The following is a 21,361-nucleotide window of genomic DNA, read 5'->3' as shown; positions in this document are numbered from 1 at the left end:
TTTATTTTTTATTTTTTTCCTTCTTTATTCAATTGGGTATTTCTTATTTACATTTCAAATGTTATTCCCTTTCCTGGTTTCCAGGCCAACATCCCCCTAACCCCTCCACCTCCCCTTCTATACGGGTGTTCCCTCCCCATCCTCCTTCCATTACCGCCCTCCTCCCAAAAATCCCGTTCACTGGGCGTTCAGCCTTGGCAGGACCAAGGGCTTCCCCTTGCACTGGTGCCTTTACTAGGCTATTCATTGTTACCTATGAGGTTGGAGCCCAGGGGCAGTTCGAGTGAAGTCTTTGGGACTTAGTCCCTGGAAACTCTGGTTGCTGGCATTATTGTTCATATGGGGTCTCAAGCCCCTTCACTTCTTTCAGTCCTTTCTCTGATTCCTTCAACGGGTGTCCGGTTCTCAGTTCAGTGAATTGCTGCTGACATTCGCCTATGTATTTGCTGTATTCTGGCTGTGTCTCTCAGGAAAGATCTACAACTGGTTCCTGTCAGCCTGAACTTCTTTGCTTCATCCATATTATCTAGTTTTGTGGCTGTATTTGTATGGGCCACACATGGGGCAGGCGCTGAATGGCCCTTCCTTCAGCCTCTGTTCTAAACTTTACCTCCCCTCCTAAGGGTATTCTTGTTCCCTTTTTAAAGAAGGAGTGAAGAATCCTTGAGTTTCATGAGTTTTGTGCAGCTAGGGTAATTGTTTCTACTTCGTTGATTTCAGCTCTGAGTTTTATTATTTCCTGCCTTCTACTCCTCCTGGGTATATTTGCTTCTTTTTGTTCTAGAGCTTTTAGGTGTGCTGTCAGGCTGCTGACATATGCTCTCTTCTATTTCTTTCTGCAGGCACTCAGAGCTATGAGTTTTCCTCTTAGCACAGCTTTCATTGTGTCCCATAAGTTTGGGTATGTTGTACCTTCATTTTCATTTAATTCTAAGAAGTTTTTAATTTTTTCTTTATTTCTTCCTTGACCAGGTTATCATTGAATACAGCATTGTTCAACTTCCATGTATATGTGGGCATTCTTCCCTTACTGTTGTTAAGAACAGCTTTAGCCCATGGTGGTCTGATAGGACGCATGGAATTATTTCTATCTTTCTGCATCTATTGAGGCCTCTTTTATTACCAATTATATGGTTAATTTTGGAGAAAGTACCATGAGGTGGTAAGAAGAAGGTATATCCTTTTGTTTTAGGATAGAATGTTCTATAAATATCTGTTAAGTCCATTTGGCTCATGACTTCTCTTAGTCTGTTCATGTCTCTGTTTAATTTCTGTTTCCATGATCTGTCCATTGATGAGAGTGGGGTGTTGAAATCTCCTACTATTATTGTGTGAGGTGCAATGTGTGTTTTGAGCTTTAGTAAGGTTTCCTTTTTTTTTTTTTTTTTTTTTTTTTGGTTCTTTTTTTCGGAGCTGGGGACCGAACCCAGGGCCTTGCGCTTCCTAGGTAAGCGCTCTACCACTGAGCTAAATCCCCAGCCCCAGTAAGGTTTCTTTTACGTATGTAGGTGCCCTTGTATTTGGGGCATAGATATTTAAGATTGAGAGTTCATCTTGGTGGATTTCACCTTTGATGAGAATGAAGTGTCTTTCCTTATATTTTTTGATGACTTTTGGTTGAAAATTGATTTTATTCGATATTAGAATGGCTACTGCAGCTTGCTTCTTCAGACCATTTGCTTGGAAAGTTGTTTGCCAGCCTTTCACTCTGAGGTAGTGTCTGTCTTTGTCTCTGAAGTGTGTTTCCTGTAGGCAGCAGAATGCAGGGTCCTCATTGTGTATCCAGTTTGTTATTCTATGTCTTTTTTTTTTTTTTTTTGGGAATTGAGTCCATTGATGTTGAGAGATATTAAGGAATAGTGAGTGTTGCTTCCTTTCATATTCATATTTGGATGTGAGATTATGTTTGTGTGCTTTTCTTCTCTTTGTTTTGTTGCCAAGATGATTAGTTTCTTGCTTTTTCTAGGGTGTAGCTCACTTCCTTATGTTGGGCTTTATCATTTATTATCCTTTGTAGGGCTGGATTTGTCAGAAGATATTGTATAAATTTGGTTTTGTCATGGAATATCTTGGTTTCTCCATCTATTTTAATTGAGAATTCTGCTGGATACAGTAACCTGGGGTAGCATTTGTGTTCTCTTAGGATCTGTATGACATCTGTCTAGGGTCTTCTGGCTTTCATAGTCTCTGGCGAGAAGTCTGGTGTGATTCTGATAGGTCTGCCTTTATATGTTACTTGACCTTTTTCCCTTACTGCTTTTAATATTCTTTCTTTATTTTGTGCGTTTGGTGTTTTGACTATTATGTGACGGGAGGTGTTTCTTTTCTGGTCCAATCTATTTGGAGTTCTGTAGGCTTCTTGTATGTTTATGGGCATCTTTCTTTAGGTTAGGGAAGTTTTCTTCTATGATTTTGTTGAAGATATTTATTGGTCCTTTGAGCTGGGAGTCTTCACTCTCCTCTATACCTATTATCCTTATGTTTGATCTTCTCATTGAGTCCTGGATTTCCTGTATGTTTTGGACCAGTAGCTTTTTCTGTTTTACATTATCTTTGACCATTTTATCGATGATTTCTATGGAATCTTCTGCTCCTGAGATTCTCTCTTCTATTTCTTGTATTCTGTTGGTGATGCTTGTATCTATGGCTTCTTGTCTCTTCCTTTGGTTTTCTATACCCAGGGTTGTCTCCCTTTGTTCTTTCTTTATTGTTTCTATTTCCATTTTTAATTACTTTACCTGTTTGATTGTGTTTTCCTGGAATTCTTTCAGGGATTTTTGTGATTCCTCTCTATAGGCTTCTACTTGTTTATTTATGTTTTTCTGTGTTTCTCTAAGGGAGTTCTTTATGTCTTTCTTTTAGTCCTCCGTCATCATGATCAAATGTTATTTTAAATCTTGATCTTGCTTTTCTGGTGTGTTTGGATGTTCAGTGTTTGCTTTCTTGGGAGAATTGGGCTCTGATGATGCCATGTAGTCTTGGTTTTTGTTGCTTGGGTTCCTGCGCTTGCCTCTCGCCATCAGGTTGTCTATGGTGTTACTTTGTTCTTTTATTTCTGACTGTGGCTAGACTGTCCTATAGGCCTGTGTGTCAGGAGTGCTGTAGACCTGTTTTCCTGTTTTCTTTCAGTCAGTTATGGGAACAGAGTGTTCTGCTTTCCGGCATGTAGTCTTTCGTGTCTACTGGTCTTCAGTTGTTCCTGTGGGCCTGTGTCCTGAGTCCACCAGGCATGTCGCTTGGAGCAGAAAAGTTGGTCTTATCTGTGGTCCTGTAGCTGAAGTTGCTCCTGGGGGCTCCTTTTAGCTCTCTGTGAGGGTGGCAACCAGGAGGCCCTCCACTGCCTTTTCCTGGGGCCCTGTGCACCAGGGTCCCAGATGGCATTATGTGTTTTCCTCTGGAGTCAGAAATGTGGGCAGAGTGTAGTCTCTTCTAGCTTCCCAGGTGTCTCTGCCCCTCTAAAGGTTTAGCTCTCCCTCCCACAGGATTTGGGAGCAGAGAACTTTTGACCGAGTCCCTTCAGGTCGGGGTGGTGTCTCTACCGCAGGGGACCTGCCACTCAAGTGCCCCTATCTTCCAGTTCCCAGAGACCATATACAGTTTCCTCTTGGGCCAGAGATGTGGGCAGGGGTGGGCAGTATTGGTGGTCTCTCCAGCTCTGCAGTCTCAGGAGTGCCCACCCGTCTGGGCAGTGAGCTCTCTCTCTCTCTGAAGGGGTTTGGGAGCAGGGAGCTGTGGGCCGGGATCAGTGAGGTTGGGGCTCCAGCTAAAAACTGGAAGTGGCTGGTCCCAGAGGAATTTTGCCTCTGTGTGTTGGGAGTCCACCGGGCAGGTCACTTGGAGCAGAAAAGTTGGTCTTACCTGTGGTCCCACGGCTGAAGTTGCTCTTGGGGGGCTGCCTTTCAGCTGTGTGTCAATGTTTTCTATGGTATCTCCTGCCCCTGAGTTTCTCTTTTTCTTTTATAGTCTGTTGGTGATGCTTGCATCTATGACTCTTGATCTCTTCACTTGTTTTTCTATCTCCATAGTTGTCTCCCTTTGTGCTTTTTTTTTTATTGTTTCTATTTCAATTTTTTAAATCCTGGATGGTTTTGTTCAATTCCATCACTTGTTTGGTTGTGTTTTCCTGTAATTCTTTAAGGTATTTTTGTGTTTCCTCTTTAAGGACTTCTATTTGTTTACCTGTGTTGTCCTATATTTCTTTAAATGAGTTTTTAATGTGCTTCTTAAAGTCTTTTATCATTATTACAAGATATAATTTAAAATCCAAATCTTGCTTTTCAGGTGTGTTTGGATATCCAGTATTTGCTTTGGTGGGAGAAATGGGGTCTGATGCTGCCAAGTAGTCTTGTTTCTGTTGCCTCTTGCCTTCAGGTTGTCTTTGGTGTTAGCTTGTCTTGCAGTCTCTGACAATGGCTTGATGCTCCTGTAGGCCTGTGTGTAAGCACTCCTGTAGACCTGTTATCTTTCAGGCAAATCTGGGAGTAGAAAGGTGCTCCTGGGTGTGTGTGACCTGAAGCCTCCTGGTGGACAAAAGAGTTGGTCTTACCTTTGTTCTCAACTGTGTACAATTGGCTTTCAGCTCTTGGTGCAGGCAGAAACCCGAGGGGTCCTGCCTCTGACTGTACCTATGTCCCTGTGCCCAGAGGGTTCAGATGGCACTAGGTGATTTCCTCTTGGGTCAGGAATGTGGGCAGAAAGTAGTTGTCTTTTGTGGATTCTCAGGACTGTATACACTTCTGAGGGTCCAGCACTCTCACCCATGGGATCTGGGTGCAGGGCCTTGTGGGACCAGTTCTGTTTTTGTCCAGGTGCAGGCAGAAGCCAGCAGGTTCCTGCAGCTGACTGTTCCTATATTCCTATCCAGAGGCCACTATGCAGATTCCTCTTGGGCGAGGAATGTGAGCAGAAGTGGCAGTCACCCCTGAGATCTCAGGATTGTCTACACTTCTGGGTGTTCAGCTCTGCCCCCAACAGGAGTTTCAACAATCCTGATTTCTAAAAGCAACCCCAGTGTTGTCTGCTTATTGAGACTGTTACTTGATTAGATTATCTCCCCCCACAACATCTGACCTTGGGCAAATAAGGTTCAAATTTGGAAAAGAAAAAAATCTATAAGAGGAGAATTTTTTCCCCAAATTTTCAAAACAATTATTATCTAAAACTTAGGCTTGTTGTATTAGTTCTGTTCATTTATGTTCTCTCTTTTATATTGAATTCCCCAAACTAAAGGATATTGTTCTAGTGTACTTTTTTTTGCTGTGATAAATGCCATGATAAAAAGCAATGGGAGGGAAAAGGTTTATTTCACCTACACTTCCAGATCATAGTCTATCTTTGTGGAAATTCAGGGCCAAAGCTCAAGGTAGGAATCCGGAGGTAGGAACAGAATTGAAAACCACAGGAGTCAAATTTACTAGCTTGCTCTTCTGGCTCACCTTCAGCTACTTTTCCTATACCTCAATATACTATCTGTCCAGAGGTAGCACCTCCCATAGTGGGCCAGGCTCCACATCAAACATCACTCAAGAAAATTTCCTACATGCTTTCATACATGCCAATCTGATGAAGGTATTGTCTCAACTGAGGTTCCCTCCTATTCCAAGATGAACCTATCTGACAAAACTTTAAGCTGCACAGTTAAAAAACAAAACAAAAGAACAAAGCAAAATACCACCACCTCCAAAAACAACTCACGTGTTTCTTTAGCTAGAGACAAGTCCAAGTGCATAATGTATTCAATAATACCACTGTTTTTCGTTTGTTTGTTTGTTTGTTTATTTTGTTTTCTGGTCATGAACAAGGAGTGAGAAAAAAAGCTTTAATTCTTCTAGCTGATAATTCCAAGAGTGATCTTTTAAAATCTGATATATATATATATATATAAGTAGATAGTACTGGGAGTAATGGTGAAATAAAATCTAGGAATGTTAGCAAATAAAACCCACCTGTGTGCTTAATAGCATAAAATATACAGTAAGATTAAGTCTCTAAACATGACTGTAAGCAAAAGGTAGAACAATTATATCCATTTGTTAAACACTGAAATTTTTTTAATCATTGAAATATTAAGAATAAAGAAGCAATACATTGGGAGTTAAAAAGCCCAAGTTTTCTGAAATTTTCTGAAGTTGAAGTGTACCTATTTTTCTATTCTTCCTGTACCCTTACTTTTTATAGAAATATTAACCTTTAATTTATTTAATATTTGACATGCAAAACATGTGAAGAGCAAGAACATTGACTAGCTGACAAATGTCAGGGCAAAAATAAGATGTAATTATAGCTTCAGATGATGTCTAAATTTCCCATAGCAAGTAACACAAGTCTCTGAAATCTGGGCTAAATAAAATCTAAATTTTATACTCAGGCAAAAAGATGGAGAATAATTTTGGTATTGTATCACCAATCTATGTTTTAGAATTTAAGAAAAACACAACTAAATTTGAGATTTTTATCATTTTAAAGTGATAGTTGTAGATAAGATGTGAAGTATAAATTTTTCACTAAGCTATTAATTTTTGAAATGTATATTTCAGTCACTCAGTGCTTACACTAACTGTATATTTTTTATCATCTCTTTTCTTGCAATAATAGGCTATTTGTGTGAAAAAATCTTGCCCATTCAGAAATCAATATTATGACTACATTTACTTCTGTTTTCCACACAAGTTTCTCAAAAATTTTAATTATCTGACCTAGCATTTTTCACATCTATGGAGTTGCTCTTTTAAATTGCCTGAGCTTAATTTATCAGTGGGAATGTTAGGAGTTTCTGGTACAAAGTAAATCACAAGCATACCTTCAAAAATAATTCATAGATGGCTAAGATCAAAAACTCAGGTGACAGCAGATGCTGGCGAGGATGTGGAGAAAGAGGAACACTCCTCCATTGTTGGTGGGATTGCAGACTGGTAAAACCATTCTGGAAATCAGTCTGGAGGTTCCTCAGAAAATTGGACATTGAACTGCCTGAGGATCCAGCCATACCTCTCTTGGGCATATACCCAAAAGATGCCTCAACATATAAAAGAGACACGTGCTCCACTATGTTCATCGCAGCCTTATTTATAATAGCCAGAAACTGGAAAGAACCCAGATGCCCTTCAACAGAGGAATGGATACAGAAAATGTGGTACATCTACACAATGGAATATTACTCAGCTATCAAAAACAACGAGTTTATGAAATTCGTAGGCAAATGGTTGGAACTGGAAAATATCATCCTGAGTGAGCTAACCCACTCACAGAAAGACATACATGGTATGCACTCATTGATAAGTGGCTATTAGCCCAAATGCTTGAATTACCCTAGATCCCTAGAACAAAGGAAACTCAAGACGGATGATCAAAATGTGAATGCTTCACTCCTTCTTTAAATGAGGAAAAAGAATACCCTTGGCAGGGAAGGGAGAGGCAAAGATTAAAACAGAGACTGAAGGAACACCCATTCAGAGCCTGCCCCACAGGTGGCCCATACATATACAGCCACCCAGTTAGACAAGATGGATGAAGCAAAGAAGTGCAGACCGACAGGAGCCGGATGTAGATCGCTCCTGAGAGACACAGCCAGAATACAGCAAATACAGAGGCGAATGCCAGCAGCAAACCACTGAACTGAGAATAGGTCCCCCGTTGAAGGAATCAGAGAAAGAACTGGAAGAGCTTGAAGGTGCTCGAGACCCCAAAAGTACAACAATGTCAAGCAACCAGAGCTTCCAGGGACTAAGCCACTACCTAAAGACTATACATGGACTGACCCTGGACTCTGTCCCCATAGGTAGCAATGAATATCCTAGTAAGAGCACCAGTGGAAGGGGAAGCCCTGGGTCCTGCTAAGACTGAACCCCCAGTGAACTAGACTATGCGGGGAGGGTGGCAATGGGGGGAGGTTTGGGAGGGGAACACCCACAAGGAAGGGGAGGGGGGAGGGTGATGTCTGTCCGGAAACCGGGAAAGGGAATAACACTTGAAATGTATATAAGAAATACTCAAGATAATAAAAAAATAAAAAATAAAAAATAAAAAAAAAAAGAAAAAAAATAATTCATAGATTAAAATCAAATTTCTATTTAAACTTACAAGCTGCTAATTAATGTGGGCAATTAGTGCATGTTAAGTGCCTAGAAAAATAGTGCCATAGAGTTATCATTTCAAGAATTACCATGCATGACATGTAACTTCTGCCCCAAATGTACATGTGAAATAACAGTTTTCAACTCAAGCATTGTCTCAGCGGAGGCCCTATGTTAGGGCCAGTGAAACCAGAAAAATTAAGAGTGGGACTCAAGCATTGTTCTTTCTTTTTTTTCTCCCTTAACATTTATTTTGGAAAAAAAAATCAACACAATGTACTATTCCCAGGATAGTAAACCAAGCCTTGTGTCCTTAGTAACATTTGCATCAGGTGTTTGCATAAATATCAATATTTCATTAGTCTGGAGCATTTGCAAAAACTTATTCTTAAATCAAACTTTGGAATTTGATCCCTCAATAATTTTGAATTTATCTCCTGTAACAAAGTGATCCTACTGCATTAAAAAAAGTTTGATAATCTCAAGAAGTTTAACAATTATAACACATTATTATCATGTGTAGAGTCTTTATCCAGGATCCCCCATTTACTCTCTTTATACATTTCATAGATATGTATTTAAAAATCAGGATTCAGTTATAGATCCTGTATTATGTAAATTTGCCTTGTCTTTTAAAAAAAATTTCCTTTAAGTGAAAAAGCATTTGTCTTATTTATAGATAGAAAATTCTACAAGGGGTTTTCTTTTCCTTTTTCTTTCAAGATTAAAATTTTTCATCTTTAACTTAAATGCACTATCACAATTATTACTCTGAGATGCAGATTAATCATAAGGTAATATTATTTATATAGTATCTTATATTTATGGATTACTTTTCCACATTTAAATGTATTAAGAAAATTTGTAAGGGACAACATATTTTGGAAATATACTTATATATATTGGAAGACTCAATAGATTTAATTGATATGGCTTACTTTACCTACTTTTTTTCTTTTATTGTCTATGATTAGAAAAGAAACAGGCATCTAAGGTATAATAATAAATATAAATATAATAATAATAATAATAATAATAATAAATAAGATAAAACAAAACCAAACAAATTGGAAAAGGACAAAACAAAGAGCCCAAGAAAAAGTATGAGGAAAAGATATAGTTCCAGAGACCCACTCAGAAATTCTACAAAAAAAACAGAAGCCATAACATATGTACAAAGGACCAATAGAATAAAATAATAAATGAATAAGTGGATAAATAGATAAATAGAACAAAGAAAGAAATTTAAAAAAAACTGATATCATGAGACAATGAACCTCTTTGGAGGATGACATTGAAATAGTTTTCTGTTGTCCACCTACTGTTGGGAATGCAGTAAGAGTAGTTTGTTTTCCAAGTGAGACTCCCTTGAAGAAAACTAAATTTACATTTGTATGTGGTTATCAATTGGAGATAGCTTCTCAGTTAATGATAGGAGAATATGTCTACTTCTCCTTTTAGTTCTAGGACCCTATTTGGTGCAGCCTGTTCAGCCCCTGTGCATGGTGTGTCAGTCACTGTAAGTATATATGGGTGTCAATCTTGTTGATGTGGAGGACCATTTATTCTTGGTGTGCTCCATCACATCTGGTTTATAACTCTTTCCACCTCCTCTTTCTCAGAGTTCCCTGAGCCCTGAGTGGAGGGATTTAATAGAAGCCACCTGTTTAGGGACAGGTATTCCTAGGTCTCCCTCTGTCTCTGTCTCTCTGTCTCTGTCACCCTCCCTTCACTCTAATATTGTCTAGCTGTGGGTATCTGTATTTGTTCCTATCTGCTTCAGCAGGAAACTTCTCTAATGATGGCAGAGGAAGTCACAGATCTATGAGTATACTAAAATGTCATCAGAAATCAGTTTGTTGTTACACTTCTTTTGTACAATAGTAATATTTGATTTTTCCCTAGGCTCTTGGCTTATCTGGTGTTAGGTTTTTGGTCATACAAGCAGTGTCAAGTATGGGGTTCATCTTGTAGAATGAACCATCAGTCAAATCAGATATTATGATTATTCCCATAAGGTTTGTGCTACCATTGCACTAACATAACTTACAGGTCCCCAGTTTGGATCAAAGGGATTGTAGTTGGATTGGTGCCTATTTTTCTCCTTTGATGGCCTCTAGAGTACCTTCTTGTATGGAACCCATAGGGGTGGAAGTTCTATGTAGGCACCAGCTCCACTCCTTGCCCAATGAGTTGTGTAAGTGTTATCTTCAGCAATAGACTTCACTGTCAGTTTTTGGAGTTTAACCATAGCCTTGGTAAGCTAGGATTGGTTGGTAGATCCCATGAAACCCTTTTGGCCAACATCTCAGTTAGATTTAACGCATAACATTTGAAATGTAAGTTAAAAAATCCAATAAAAAATTAAAAAGAAAAAAAGATGGCCAGTTTGGACTCAGTCTCCGCCATTATATGGTGGTTTTCTTTATATTGCCTTCATATACGTATATATTTTGGAAAGCATTTATTGTATTAGGTTTCCACAGTACCCTTATAGCTGTCATTCTCCATATTCCATTCCTTATGCCTTTCTTTCTTCTACACCCCAAGCCTATTTAACTATTCTATTTCCCTTTACTAGTGAAGATCTATTCCTCTCCCCTTTACACTATATGTAACCTCTGTCATTTTATGAATTGTGGTTTATCATTGACAGCTAATATTCACCTATTAGAGAATGCATACTCTACTGAATCTGGGTTACCTCATTCAGAATGATATTCTTCTAGTTCCATCCATTTACCTGATATTTTCATAATTTCATTTTTAACAGCTGAGTAATATTTCATTGTGTAAATATGCCACATTTCCTTACCCATTTATCTGCAGATGGATATATATATATATATATATATATATATATATATATATATATATATATATATATAATTCCAGTTAATTTCTGGCTATTATGACATAACATAGTAGAACAGCAGTGAAGATAGTTGAGCAAGTGTCTCTGTGGTAGAATAAATTAGAGTATCTTCAGGTACTCTACTACTAGCTTCCTGAGGAACTGCCATGCTGATTTACATAATGGCTATATCACTTTCATTTCCATCAGCAATAGATGAATGTTCCCCTTACTCTGCAACTTTGCCACATAAGCTGTGATTTGTTTTATTAATCTGGGCCATTCTGACTAATATAATGAAATCTCAAAGTAGTTTTGATTTGCATTTTTCTGATGACTAAGGATGTTGAACATTTCTTTAAATTATTCTCAGTCATTTGATGTTTCTCTTTTTTGTTTTCTTGAAATCCAACTTTTTTAATATGCATATTAGTTCTTTAAGTATTTTCAATTTTTGTTTTGATCAGATCATATGTAACTGGTAAAAGATCTTTTCCAATACTGTAGGCTCCCTCTTTGTCTGAATGATGATGTCCTATGCAGAAGCTTCTGAGTTTCAATGGGGTCCCATTTATTTATTTATTTATTTATTTATTTATTTGTTTGTTTGTTTGTTTGTTTATTGACCTATTTATTTACTTATTTATTTATTCATTTATTTTGGGGGGAGGGATTTTGATTGCATATTTTTTTATTTAATTTTAAATGTTATCCCTTTTCCCGTTTCCCTGTCCATAACACTTAACCCGTCCCTTCTCCCCGTTCTATGAGGGCATTCCCCCTCCCTAACCATCCACACCTTCATGACTCCCAGCCCTGACATTCCCCTATACTGGGGGGGGGGTCCAGCCTTGACTGGACCAAGGGCTTCTTCTCCCTTTGGTGCCCCAAAAGGCCATACTCTGCTACATATGCAGCTAGAACCATGGGTCTGTCCATGTGTACACTTTGGGTAGTGGTTTAGACCCTGGGAGCTTTGGTTGGTTGGTATTGTTGTTCTTTTGGAGTTGCAAGCCCCTTCAGCTCCTTCAATCTTTTCTCTAACTCCTCTAATGGAACCCCATTCTCAGTTCAGTTCATAAGGGAAATTGGTCTGAAGTTCCCTTTCTTGGTTGGGTTTTTGTGTGGTTTAGGTATAAGTGTAATTGTGGCTTCATAGAAAGAATTTGGTAGTGTTTCTTCTGTTTCTATTTTGTGGAATAGTTTGGACAGTATTAGTATTAGGCCTTTTGCGAAGGTCTAATAGACTTCTCCATTAAACCAGTTTGGTACTGGTCTTTTTTTTTTTTTTTTTTTTTTTTTTTTGGTTGGGAGACTTTTTTTTTCTCCATCTTTATTAAATTGGGTATTTCTTATTTACATTTCAATTGTTATTCCCTTTCCCGGTATCCAGGCCAAGATCCCTCTCCCCTTCTATATGGATGTTCCCATCCCCATCCTCCCCACACTACCACCCTCCACAAAACAATCCCGTTCACTGGGGGTTCAGTCTTGGCAGGACCAAGGACTTCCCCTTTCACTGGTGCCTTTACTAGGCTATTCATTGCTACCTATGCAAATGGAGCCCAGGGGCACTCCATGTATAATCTTTGGGTAGTGGGTTAGTCCCAAGAAGATCTGGTTAGTTGGCATTGTTGTTCATATGGGATCTCAAGCCCCTTCAAGCTCTTTCAGTCCTTTCTCTGATTCCTTCAACAGAGATCCCGTTCTCAGTTCTGTGGTTTGCTGCTGGCATTCGCCTATGTATTTGCCATAGTCTGGCTTTATCTGGCAGGAGAGATCTACATCCTGTTCCTGTCGGCCTACACTTCTTTGCTTCATCCATCTTATCTAGTTTAGTGGCTGTATATGTATGGGCCACACGTGGGGCAGGCTCTGAATGGTGTTCCTTCTGCCTCTGTTCTAAACTTTGCCTCCCTATCCCCTCCTAAGGGTATTCCTGTTCCCCTTTTAAAGATGGAGTGAAGCATCTGCATTTTGGTCATATTTCTTGAGTTTCATGAGTTCAATGCATCTAGAGTAATTCGAGCATTTGGGCTAATATCCATTTATCAATGAGTGCATACCATGTGTGTTTTTCTGTGATTGGATTACCTCACTAAGAATGATATTTTCCAGTTCCATCCATTTGCCTATGAATTTCATAAAGTCATTGTTGTTGGTAGCTGAGTAATATTCCACTGTGTAGATGTACCACATTTTCTGTATCCATTCCTCTGTTGAAGGGCATCTGGGTTCTTTCCAGCTTCTGGCTATTATAAATAAGGCTGCTATGAACATATTGGAGCATGTGTCTTTGTTATATGTTGGAGTATCTTTTGGTTATATGCCCAAGAGAGGTATAGCTGGGTCCTAAGGTAGTTCAATGTCCAATTTTCTGAGGAACCTCCAGACTGATTTCCAGAATGGTTGTACCAGTCTGCAATCCCACCAACAATGGAGGAGTGTTCCTCTTTCTCCACATCCTTGCCAGAATCTGCTGTCACCACAGTTTTTGATCTTAGTCATTCTGACAGGTGTGAGGGGGAATCTCAGTGTTGTTTTGACTTGCATTTCCCTTATGACTCAAGATTTTGAACACTTCTTTAGGTGCTTCTCAGCCATTCGGCATTCCTCAGCTGTGAATTCTTTGTTTAGCTTTGAACCCCATTTTTAATAGTGTTATTTGTCTCTCTGCAGTCTAATTTCATGAGCTCTTTGTGTATTTTGGATATGAGCCCTCTATCAGTTGGAGGATTGGAAAGATCTTTTCCCAATTTGTTGGTTGCCATTTTGTCCTAACAACAGTGTCCTTTGCCTTACAGAAGCTTTGTAGTTTTATCAAATCCCACTTGTCAATTCTTGATCTTAGAGCATAAGCCATTTGTGTTTTGTTCAGGAAATCTTCTCCAGTGCCCATGTGTTCGAGATTCTTCCCCACATTTCTTCTATTAGTTTGAGTGTTTCTGGTTTATGTGGAGGTCCTTGATCCACTTGGACTTAAGCTTTGTAAAGGGTGATAAGAATGGATCAATCTGCATTCTTCTACATACTGACCTCCAGTTGAACCAGCACCATTTGCTGAAAATGCTATCTTTTTTCCATTGGATGGTTTTGGCTCCTTTGTCAAAAATCAAGTGATCATAGGTGTGTGGGTTCATTTCTGGGTCTTTAATTCTTTTCCACTCGTCTGTCTGTCTCTGTACAAATACCATACAGTTTTTATCACTATTGCTCTGTAATTCTGCTTGAGTTCAGGGATAGTGATTCCCCCAGAAGTCCCTTTTTGTTTGAGGATATTTTTAGCTATCCTGGGTTTTTTGTTATTCCAGATGAATTTGCAAATTGTTCTGTCTAACACTATGAAGAATTGGATTGGAATTTTGATGAGGATTGCACTGAATCTATAGATCACTCTTGGTAAAATGGCCATTTTTACTATATTAATCCTGCCAATACATGAGCATGGGAGGTATTTCCATCTTTTGAGATCTTCAATTTCTTTCTTCAGAGGCTTGAAGTTCTTATCATGCAGATCTTCCATTTGCTTTGTTAAAGTCACACCGAGGTATTTTGTATTATTTGGGACTATTATGAAGGGTGTCGTTTGCCTAATTTCTTTCTCAGCTTGTTTCTCTTTTGTGTAGAGGAAGGCTACTGATTTATTTGAGTTAAATTTATACCCAACCACTTTGCTGAACGTGTTTATCAGGTTTAGTAGTTCTCTGGTGGAACTTTGGGATCACTTAAATATACAATTATATCTTCTGCAAATAGTGATATTTTGACTTCTTCCTTTCAAATCTATATCCCTTTGATCTCCTTTTGTTGTCTGATTGCTCTGGATAGGACTTTGAGAACTATATTGAATAAGCAGAGAGAGAGTGGGCAGCCTTGTCTACTCCCTGATTTTAGTGAGATTGCTTCAAGTTGCTCTCCATTTAGTTTAATATTAGGTACTGGTTTGCTTTCTATGACTTTTACTATGTTTAGATATGGTCCTTGAATTCCTGTTCTTTCCAGGACTTTTATCATGAAGGGTTGTTGAATTTTGTCAAATGCTTTCTCAGCATCTAATGAAATGATCATGCGGTTTTTATCTTTCAATTTGTTTATATAGTGGATTACATTGATGGTTTTCTGTATATTAAACAATTCCTGCATCCCTGGAATGAAGCCTACTTGAGCATGATGGATGATTGTTTTGATGTGCTCTTGGATTCAGTTTGCCAGAATTTTATTGAGTATTTTTGCATCAATATTCATAAGGGAAATTGGTCTGAAGTTCTCTTTCTTTGTTGGGTCTTTGTTTGGTTTAGGTATAAGAGTTATTGTGGCTTCATAGAAGGAATTCGGTAGTGCTCCGTCTGTTTCAATTATGTGGAATAGTTTGGATAGTATTGGTATGAGGTCTTCTATGAAGGTCTGATAGAATTCTACACTGAACCCATCTGGACATGGGCTCTTTTTGGTTGGGAGACTTTTAATGACTACTTCTCTTTCTTTAGGAGTTATGTGGTTGTTTAAATGGTTTACCTGTTCCTGATTTAACTTCGGTACCTGGTATCTTACTAGAAAATTGTCCATTTCCTCAAGATTTTCAAGGTTTTTTTGAATATAGGCTTTTGTAGTAGGATCTGATGATGTTTTGGATTTTCTCTGATTCTGTTGTTATGTCTCCCTTTTCATTTCTGATTTTGTTAATTTGGACACACTCTTTGTCCTCTGGTTTGTCTGGCTAAGGGTTTATCTGTCTTGTTGATTTTCTCAAAGAACCAGTTTTTGGTTCTGCTGATAATTTGTACAGTCCTTTTTGTTTCTACTTCGTTGATTTCAGCTCTGAGTTTGATTATTTCCTTCCTTCTACTCCTCCCTGGTGTATTTGCTTCTTTTTGTTCTAGAGCTTTTATGTCTGCCATCAAGTTGCTGAAATATGTTCTCTCTTATTTCTTTAAGCAGGCACTCAGATGTATGAGTTTTCCTCTTAGCACAGCTTTCATTGTGTCCCATAAGTTTGGGTATGTTTTACCTTCATTTTCACAAAATTCTAAGAAGTCCTTAATTTCTTTCTTTATTTATTTCTTCCTTGACCAGGTTATCATTGAATACAGCATTGTTCAACTTCCATGTATATGTGGGTGTTCTTTCCTTATTGTTATTGAAGACCAGCCTTAGCCTGTGGTGGTCTGATAGAACCTATGATATTATTTCTATCTTTCTTTGTCTGTTGAGACCTGTTTTATGACCGATTGTATGGTCAATTTTGGAGAAAGTACAATGAGGTGGTGAGAAGAAGGTATATCCTTTTGTTTTAGGATAGAATGTTCTATAAATATTTGTTAAATCCATTTGGTCCATGACTTCTCTTGGTCTGTCTATGTCTCTGTTTAATTTCTGTTTCCATGATCTGTCCATTGATGAGAGTGGGATGTTGAAATCTCCTACTATCATTTTGTGAGGTGCAATGTGTGCTTTGAACTTTAGTAAGGTTTCTTTTATGTATGTAGGTGCCCTTGTATTTGGAGCATAGATATTTAGGATGAAAAGTTCATCTTGGTGGATTTTTCCTTTGATGAATATCAAGTGTCCTTCCTTATCTTTTTTGATGACTTTTGGTTGAAAAATCTATTTTATTCGATATTAGAATGGCTACTCCAGCTCGCTTCTTCAGACCATTTGCTTGGAAAGTTTTTGCTTGGAAAGTTCTTTTCCAACCATTTACTCTGAGGTAGTGTCTGTCTTTGTTTCGAAGGTGTGTTTCCTGTAGGCAGCAAAATGTAGGATCTTTATTGCGTATCCAGTGTGCTATCTGTGTCTTTTTATTGGGGAATTGAGTCCATTGATGTTGACAGATATTAAGGAATAGTGATTGGTGTTTCCTGTTATATCCGAGTTTGGATGTGAGATTGTCTTTGTGTGCTTGTTTTCTCTTTGTTTTGTTGCAAAACGATTAGTTTCCTGCTTTTTCTCGGGTGAAGCTTGCCTCCTTGTGTTGGGCTTTACCTTTTAATAACCTGTAGGGCTGGATTTGTAGAAAGACATTGTGTAAATTTGGTTTTTTAATGGAATATCTTGGTTTCTCCATCTATGTTATTTGAGAGTTTTTCTGGATACAGTAACCTGGGCTGTCACTGATGTTCTCTTAGGGTCTGTATGACATCTGTCCAGGCTTTCATAGTCTCTGGTGAGAAGTCTGGTGTGATTCTGATAGGTCTGCCTTTATATGTTACTTGACCTTTTTCCCTTACTGCTTTTAACATTCTTTCTTTGTTTGCTGCATTTGGTGTTTTGACTATTATGTGATGGGAGGGGTTTCTTTTCTGGTCCAATCTATTTGGAGTTCTGTAGGCTTCTTATATATTTATGGGCATCTCTTTCTTTAGTTTAGGGAAGTTTTCTTCTATGATTTTGTTGAAAATATTTACTGGTCCTTTGAGCTCGGAGTCTTCACTCTCTTCTATACCTATTAATCTTAGGTTTGATCTTCTCATTGTGTCCTGGATTTCCTGTATGTTTTGGGCCAGTAGCTATTTCTGTTTTACATTATCTTTGACAGTTGTGTTGATGATTTTTATGGAATCTTCTGCTCCTGAAATTCTCTCTTCTTTCTCTTGTATTCTGTTGGGGATGCTTGTATCTATGGTTCCTTGTCTCTTCCTTTGGTTTTCTATATCCAGGGTTGTCTCCCTTTGTGCTTTCTTTATTGCTTCTACTTCCATTTTTAATTCCTTCACCTGTTTGATTGTGTTTTCCTGTAATTCTTTCACAGATTTTTGTGATTCCTCTCTATAGGCTTCTGCTTGTTCATTTGTGTTTTCCTGCATTTCTCTAAGGGAGTTCTTTATGTCTTTCTTGAAGTCCTCCATCATGATCAAATGTGATTTTAAATCTAGATCTTGCTTTTCTGGTGTGTTGGATATTCAGTGTTTGCATTGGTGGGAGAATTGGGCTGTGATGATGCCATGTTTTCTTGGTTTCTGTTGGTTGGGTTTCTGCGCTTGCCTCTTGCCATCATGTTGTCTCTTGTGTTACCTTTTTCTGCTATTTCTGACAGTAGTTAGAGTGTCCTATAGGCCTGTGTGTCAGGAGTGCTGTAGAACTGCTTTCCTTATTTCTTTCAGTCAGTTATGTGAACAGAGTCTTCTGCTTTCAGGGGCGTAGTTGTTCCTGTCTACTGGTCTTCAGGTGTTCCTTTGGGCGTGTGTCCTGAGTCCACCAGGCAGGTCACTCAGAGCAGAAAAGATGGTCTTACCTCTGGTCTCAGGCCTGATGTCATTCCCCAGAGCCGAGTTTCAGCTCTCTGTGAGGGCACCTACCAGAAGGTCCTTCCTGTCCTTCTCTCAGGACCCTGTGTACAGGGGCCCAGATGGTGCTAGGTGTTTTACTCTAGAGTCAGAAATGTGGGGAGAGAGTAGTCTCCTCTGGCTTCCCAGGCATGTGTGCCCCTCTGAAGATCTAGCTCTCCCTCCCACTGGATTTGGGTGCAGGGAGCTGTTTGACTTGGTCCCTTCAGATCCAGGTAGAATCTGAACCCCAGCATTCCTGCAGCTTGAGTGCCCCTATCTTCCTATTCCCAGAGGCCCTATACAATTTCTTCTTGTGCCAGGGATGTGGGCAAGTGTGGGCAGTACTGGAAGTCTCTCCTGCCCTTTAGTCTCAGGAGTGCCTACCAGTCTTGGCCATGAGCCCTCTCTCCCACTTGGTTTGGGAGCATAGAGCTGTGGGTGTTGGGAGACTTTTAATAACTGCTTCTATTTATTTAGGAGTTAGGGGACTGTTTAGATGAAACCAAACTGAATTAACTTTGGTACCAGTTTTCTGTCTAGAAAATTGTCCATTTTCTCCAGATTTTCCAGTTTTATTGAGTAAAGACTTTTGTAGTAGCATCTGATGATTTTTTTTAATTTCCCCAGATTCTGTTGTTATATCTTCCTTTTCACTTCTGATTTTGTAAATTTGAATACTCTCTTTGTGCCCTCTGGTCAGTCTGGCTAAGGGTTTATCTATCTTGTTGATTTTCTCAAAGAATCGGCTCTGGTTTTCTTGATTCTTTGTATAGTTCTTTTTGTTTCTACTTGGTTTATTTCAGCCCTGAGTTTATTTCCTGCTGTCTACCCCTCTTGGATGCTTTCTTCTTGTTGTTCTAAAGCTTTTAGGTGTGCTCTCATGCTGCTAATGTATGCTCTCTCCAGTTTCTTTTTGGAGACACTCAGAGCTATGAGATTTCCTCTTAACACTGCTTTCATCGTGTCCCATAAGTTTGGGTATGCTGTCCTTTCATTTTCATTAAATTCTAAAATGTCTTTAATTATTTTCTTTCTGTCCTCTTTGATCAAGTTATAAAAGAGTTGAGTGTAATTGAACTTCCACGTGTATGTGATGTCGTTTTTGTTGTTATTGAAGACCAGCCTTGGTCCTTGGTGATCTGATAGGATGCATGAGATTATTTCTATCTTCTTGTATCTGCTGAGGTCTGTTTTGTGACTGAATATATGGTGAATTTTGGAGAAGGTACCAGGAGATGCTGAGCAGAAGCTATATTCTTTTGTTTTAGGATGAAATATTCTATAAATATCTGTTAAGGCTATTTGGTTGATAACTTTGGTTAGTTTCTCTGTGTCTCGTTTAGTTTCTATTTCTGTGATCTGTCCATTCCTGAGAGTAGGGTGTTGAAGTCTCCCACTACTGCTGTGTGAGGCTCATGTGTGCTTTGTGCTTTAGTACGGTTTCTTTTATGAATGTAGGTGCCCTTGCATTTGGAGCAAAGGTATTCAGGATTGAGAGTTTATCTTGGTAGATTTTTGCTTTGATGAATATGAAGAGCTCCTCATCTTTTTGACAATTTTTTGTTGAAAGTCAATTTTATTTGATATTGAAATGGCTATTCCAGATTGTTTCTTGGCACCACTTGCTTAGAAAATTGTTCTTCAGACTTTTACACTGATGCAGTGTCTGTCTTTTTCACTGAGGTGTGTTTCTTGTATGCAGCAAAATGATGGGTCTTCTTTCTGTATCCACTTTGTTACTCTATGTCTTTTTACTGGGGAATTGAGTCCATTGATATAAAGAGATATTAAGAAATAGTGATTGTTGTTTCCTGTTATTTTTGTTGTTATGGGTGTAATTATGTTTGTGTGGCTCTCCTCTTTTGGGTTTGTTGCAAGAGGATTACTTTCTTGCTTTTTCTAGGGTTTAGTTTCCCTGTTTGTGTTGAAGTTTTCCATCTATTGGCCTTTGTAGGGCTGGATTTGTGGAAACGTGTAAATTTGTTTTTTTCACGGAATATCTTGGTTTCTCCATCTATGTCAATTGAGAGTTTTGCTAGATAGAGTAGCCTGGGCTGGCATTTGTGTTCTCTTAGGGTCTGTATGACATCTGTCCAGGATCGTCTGGCTTTCATAGTCTCTGGTGAGAAGTCCAGTGTAATTCTTATAGGTCTGCCTTTGTATGTTACTTGACCTTTTTTCTTACTGTTTTTTATATTTTTTTCTTTGTATTGTGTATTTGGTGCTTTGACTATTATGTGACAGGAGGAGTTTCTCTTCTGGTCCGTTCTAATTGGAGTTCTGTAGGCTTCTTGTATGTTTATTGGCATCTCTTTCTTTAGGTTCATTTTCTTCCTTAATTCTGTATAAGAAATTCACTGGCTCCTTATGTTGGGAATCTTCGCTCTCTTCTATACCTCTTATCCTTAGGTTTAATCTTCTAATTTTATCCTGGATTTCCTGGATGCTTTTATGGTTAGGAGCTTTTTGCATTTTACGTTATCTTTGATGGTTGTGTCAATGTTTTCTATGGTATCTTCTGCCCATGAGATGGTCTCTTCTATCTGTTGTATTCTGTTGGTGATGTTTGAGTCTATGATTCCTGATCTGTTTCCTAAGTTTTCTATCTCCAGGTTGTCCCCCTGTGTGATTTTTTTTTATTGTTTCTATTTCCATTTTTAAATTCTGGACAGTTTTGTTCAATTCTTTCACCTGTTTGGTTGTGTTTTCCTGTAATTCTTTAAGGGATTTTTGTGTTTCCTCTTTAAGAACTTCTACTTGTTTACCTATGTTGTCCTGTATTTCTTTAAGGGAGTTATTTATGTCCTTCTTAAAGTCCTCTATCATCATCATGAGACACGACTTTAAATCCATATCTTGCTTTTCCGGTATGTTTAGATATCCAGTATTTGCTTTGGTGGGAGAACTGTGCTCTGATGATGCCAAGTAGTTTTATTTTCTGTTGCTTAGTTTCCTGCACTTGCCTCTTGCCATTAGGTTTTCTCTGGTGTTACTTTGTCTTGCTGTCTCTGACAGTGGCTTGACCCTCCTGTAGGCTTACCTGTCAGCACTCCTGTAGACTTGTTTTCTTTCAGCAGGTTCTGAATACAGAGAGCTGTGTGATCAGATCAGCTCCATGTGCAGGCATAAACTGGAAGGGTCTTTCTCCTAGACTGCTTCTGGTTTTATGG

The sequence above is a fragment of the Rattus norvegicus genome, chromosome 2 (genome assembly GCF_021556685.1).
Source record: "Rattus norvegicus strain SHRSP/BbbUtx chromosome 2, alternate assembly SHRSP_T2T, whole genome shotgun sequence".
Lineage (NCBI taxonomy): Eukaryota > Metazoa > Chordata > Mammalia > Rodentia > Muridae > Rattus > Rattus norvegicus.
The sequence above is the reverse complement of the archived record's forward strand: the minus strand, read 5'-3'. Positions refer to the sequence as shown.